Genomic DNA, 4,917 nt, shown 5'->3' on the forward strand with positions numbered 1-4,917 from the left:
ATCAGTGAGTCTGGAGAAGATTGGAATTTATCCACTCTAATGCAACAATTTGGAATAGAAAAGATTACGATGCAGTTCCTCAGCTCTAGATCTGAGGTGTTAAGATGAATGTAAAGCACAGATGATTATAGCCAAACTTTCTTGCCTCAGAATTCACTCTGAGTGACTGTTTGAGTCAGGATATTGGCTTTGGACAAGCTGTGAACAATTCTCGTGGTCTGTGCTTCAAAACAATAATAGATGCTGAGCTGCACATCATCATTTTTTGACTTCAAAGTCTTTAAACAGCACAGTCTACATTTGTTCTACTTGCAGTCAGTAAAAAAGGTCTTGTGTTCTGTTGGAGAAGGATGGGGACCATTATTTGACCAAATTACTCTGGAAATTAAGCCAAATCTTTTCACTAGTTTTGAAGTAAATGCTACTGAGCCTCAGAGAACTTAAGGCTCTTATCAGACAAGACCATCGAGATTACTGTTGGGTTTTAGAAGGTAATTTGACCACTGGATGTAGGCACACCTGAAAAAGTTGGTAAAGTTTTTGCTGGAGGAAAAAGAAAGATGGACAAATTTTACCTTGAAATTGGACATCACTTCCCAGTACAGACAGTGATGAGACATTGGATCATATTGCCAGAGAAGGTCATGCCTTTACCAGTCTTTGTCTTACCCAGTGCAGACACTGAAATGAGAAACTTCAGAAGGAAACAGTTTTCTTCAGCACCATGTCAGTGGGGACATAGAAGTAGTTCCAGAGAGTAAACCACACTTGAATTAGGCTGAACCATATTCTAAAGTGCTTTTCCTCCTCACTGATCATATGTAGAGCCCATGTCTGAGGTCATGAAGCAGTGCTGAGTAAAGACAGCCACACCACTAATTGAGAGGTCTCACTTAAATTGCAGAGTTTGGGTGGGAAAAGTACAATGCATTGCATCATAGAGCACCAGCCCGGGTTTTCAGAGCATCTCCTCTTCAGAGTTGTTGTGGAGTCTCCCTTGTTTGAGATCTTTTAGCACTCTCTGGACCTGATCCTGAGCAACCAGCTCTGGGTAGCCACGACTGAGCAATGGCGTTGGATCAGATGGACACAGAAGTCATTTTCAACCTTAGTCATCATGTGATTCTCCTAATGACTCTGCAAGAGCCTTCAGTACAATGTTTCCTGCTTAGAGAAGGTTGTTCCCTTTAATTCCAATATACTTCAGCTTGTATTTGCTCTAGGGAGATTTTAGACAGGAGCAAGGGCTTGCAAGAGACAAGCAAGTTTCAACAGTTTACCTGCAGAGAAAGAAAGCTGTGCTCATCTCACATGAATCAAAGGTTAGCTAATTTGGGTGTTAGCTTTATCTTCAGAGTCCTGTTCACAGTCCTTAGCCTTGTGCACGTGGATGGGTAGTAATCTGTATTAATATGCAATAATAACATATGAGAGAAGACATATAATCATTTCTTCTGCATTGAAATAGTGATAACCTCCATCAAAGCAAATAGCAGCTCCAAAAGGGACCATTTATTAACATGTCAGGAGTGCACAGAAGAAAGATGGAATTAGTTCACATTCACAGCCTGTTTCTGCAAACTCAAGCTATATGCATGCAGATCGTAAAAACTCACTTATCCTGTTTGTAACCTCAGTTTGCTTTCCTTCTGATTGTTTGTCTCCTTCTGAACTCTCTGCCTCATATTTCCCATTTTATAGGACATTTCCCAGCATACTCTTCTGGCATGTAACCAGAGGTCAGTTATGAAATAGAATCATAGAATCATAGAATGTTTTGAGTTGGAACGGACCCTTAAAGGTCATCTAGATCAACTTCCCTACAGTCAACAGGGACATAATTGTTTTGAATGAGATTCCCATTTACTTTCACTGGACTCAAATACCTAACTTAAATACCTGAATAGTCTTAGCAAGTACCCTCTATTTGAGAAGCCAGTAACAAGAACTAGCTCATATCTTTACCTTCGACAACATTAATAACCCCTGTGCCAGTGCTTTCCTCTTTCTATCATCTAGATGGAAACAGCTGACTTTTAGATAGTTGAAGCTGAGTTAGATTAATCCAAATGTTTTGATACTTGAAGCTTTATAAAACTTTCTGTACAGCCTATACATGTGACAGTCTGCATCTTTTTGCAAGCAGAGTGAGATTAGTCAGCTTTGAACTCAGCATGGCCAATGAAGATGGCCAATGAAGTCCTTATGGTCCCACCAAACCTCTACCAAGAAAACTTGGCCACTAGGAGTGAATGCATATTTTATATTGACTTAAATGCAGCTAGACTTGTCTTCCTGCTGAACGTGAGGAGGACACTTCCTAAGCTTCTTCCTGAAATGGAAATGCTCTCCTTGTGTCCCCACGGACAGTATTCCCTCTGGAAAACGCTCAGGACACACAGGTGGTGAGCAGGTTGTGCAGTAAATCAAGGAGAAAAGGAAGTTAATTGCTCGGACTTTATCTGGACAATCCATGCAAAATATATAGATTCCAGCTGTGGAAATTGGAGAGATAGAAGCAGACGTCCAAATGCAATCTTTATGCTGTATATACAACGCAGATGGGGGAAACAGCATAGGATGGGACAAATACACATCACTTCAACATCTGCACTGCTATTCTTGTGTTGTATCGTGCTCCTAAGTGCTGTGATAACGAACAAATGCCAACACACACAAGCATAACCCTCCGTGAAGCAGCAGGGTAGGGCATCTGCACTGTGACTGCTAGGAGAAGCCCACGCGTGTTTCGTTGGTGCTGTCACGAGTGCCAGTTTAGGGCCGTGGAAACAAAGCAGCGGTTCTACAGCTGCCACGGGACCAGAAGGGGAGAAAGCGGCACGGGTAGGGCCGGCAGCGCCGGCAGCCTCGTCAAGAACGCGGAGCCTTTTCTTTTCGTTTGACGTGCTTTTATTGTCTCTCCCAGCAGCAGGCCGGGAGGCAGATGTCGGCCTCCAGCAGCGGAGGCTGCTCTGCTGGCAGCGGGTGCCGGCCTAGCGCCGCCGTCGGGGCCGCCTCTTGCGGGGCGGGGGCGAATCCTGGGGGCCGCTGAGGGTCTTCCTCTTCGGGGCGCGCCGGGGCCCCCACACGAGCGCTCTCCGCTCCGGGCGGAAGGGCCCGCTGCCGCCGCCCGCCCCGGCTCTTCCCGCGGCTCCTCCGCCGCGGCGGCGGCGCCGGGGTGCCCGGGTCCCCCGGCGGAGCTGCCGAGCGGCTCCTCGGCGCCGGAGGCGGGAGGGTCCCGGCGGGAGGCGCCGACGCTGGGGCCGGCTGCAGGGTCCCGCCGGTCCGGCTGGCGGCGGATCCGGGGGCCGTACAGGGCTGCGGCGACGCCGACGAGGCGCCGTACGAAGGGCGTCGCGTCGCCGTCGGTGATGGGCTGCAGCTCCCGCACCAAGGCCGCCCGGTCGAGCCCGTGCTGGCAGAGGAGGCTCACGGTGGCCCACAGCCCCGCCTGCACTTCCCACCAGTCGTCGCTCGACATTTCCCGGATCTCTTGCTGCAGCCAGTGCAGCAGGGGTGCGAGGTCCTCGGGATGCCGGTCGAAAAACGCGGCCCAGACCTCGGCTGGGAAGTCGTGCTCGGCTGCGATGAGCACCGGCTCTGCAGGCCCCTGCTCGTCCTGCGGGCCGCCGTCTGAGTGTCCCGCGGGCTGCGGGACGGAGCACTCGAGATAATCGTCGTCCGCCCGCACCGAGTAGCGGATGCCGATGATTTTGTGCCCGCACACGGCACAGCTCGGCTTCTTCTCGGCCCACCAGACGGCGCAGCCGTAGCAGAGCCGGTGTTGGCAGGGGGTCACGTAGGCCACGTCCTCCCGAGCTTGCCCGCAGACGGGGCAGGTCCAGTCGGATGGCACGTCCATGGCCCCGGGCTCTGCGGTGGGCTGGGGAGAGCTGAGGTCGGGAAGCTGCTCCCCTCACTGGTGCTGCGGCAGCAGAAGGTGTCCCAAACTGCAAAAGAGAAAGAGAGGCCACGGTCGCTTGCTGCCCCAGGGGCAGGCAGCAGTGATGCCCCGGTCCCTCGGCAAGAAACCCCCGGGCATAGGCCGACCTGTGGAGGGTTCCTCAAGAAGCACCCCCAGCTGGCAGCGGGAGGCATTGCCTACCTGCACTGCTGCACGCGGCTCTGCGGAATGTCCCGTCTGCCTGCTCCCAGCAGGGTCCGGGTAAAGCACAAGTGGCTCTGAGACGGCCGCTGAGAGCTGCGCTAGCAGCACCCAGAGCACGTGCCAGCTCCAAACTCGCCCTGTCCACACTCCAGTCCTCGCACACACGCTCGGTCGGAGGCCAGGCACGAACTGATCGGCTGGGCTGCCGCTCCCGCGTTAAAGCAGGCTGGGCTGGGCAGTCACAATTTATCACACAGACATGTCACAAATGAGGGCTTGGCCGTGGTGCCGGTCCTCACCTTCCCTCAGGGTCATCACCACGGTGATGCCGCCATCCACTGCTTGGTCATCACAATGAGCTGGCCTCGCCTGCTGCGCGTGTGCCAGCAGCACTCAAGCCCAGCACGCGTCTCTGGGCTTTCCCCAGCACCTCTGCTTGTTCCGTTCCTCCCCACATCTCACGTGCTTGGAACCAGTGTTTCACACCAACCACCGGCCCTGGGACATGTCTTCTCATGGGCCCCATCGGGTTGCTCAGGCCATGGCACGCAGCCCCAGGCATGTTCATCATGTGATGAAATAAAAGCCTAACGTGCTTAATTTGTAACTTCTGATCTTTTGCTGTTCAGCTGATATTGCCACGTCCCCACTAAGTGGACGAGGTGGTGAAGACTTTCAAGTATATCATCCCTTTTTCAATTAACGGGATAGAATGGGGAAAAGAAGAAAAAAAGATTGTTCCTCTTCAAAGCCACATGTGTTTTAAATTTTAAGACGTGCATTTTTAAGCAGGTTATATTTAAGTGTAA

General features: G+C 51.6%; 1 pseudogene across 1 annotated transcript; it reads right to left on the reverse strand.

Moving 5' to 3' along the window:
* Positions 1-510: 510 nt before the first annotated feature.
* Positions 511-4,385, reverse strand: LOC149919281 (uncharacterized; annotated as a pseudogene). Its single transcript, XR_016464598.1, has 2 exons — positions 4,106-4,385; positions 511-3,950 (listed from the first exon to the last, which is right to left on the reverse strand). The product of XR_016464598.1 is annotated as an uncharacterized LOC149919281 (transcript).
* Between the last annotated feature and the right edge of the window lie 532 nt (positions 4,386-4,917).

The sequence above is a fragment of the Phasianus colchicus genome, chromosome 2 (assembly GCF_987193195.1).
Source record: "Phasianus colchicus chromosome 2, bPhaCol1.hap1.1, whole genome shotgun sequence".
NCBI classification, from domain to species: Eukaryota; Metazoa; Chordata; class Aves; order Galliformes; family Phasianidae; genus Phasianus; species Phasianus colchicus.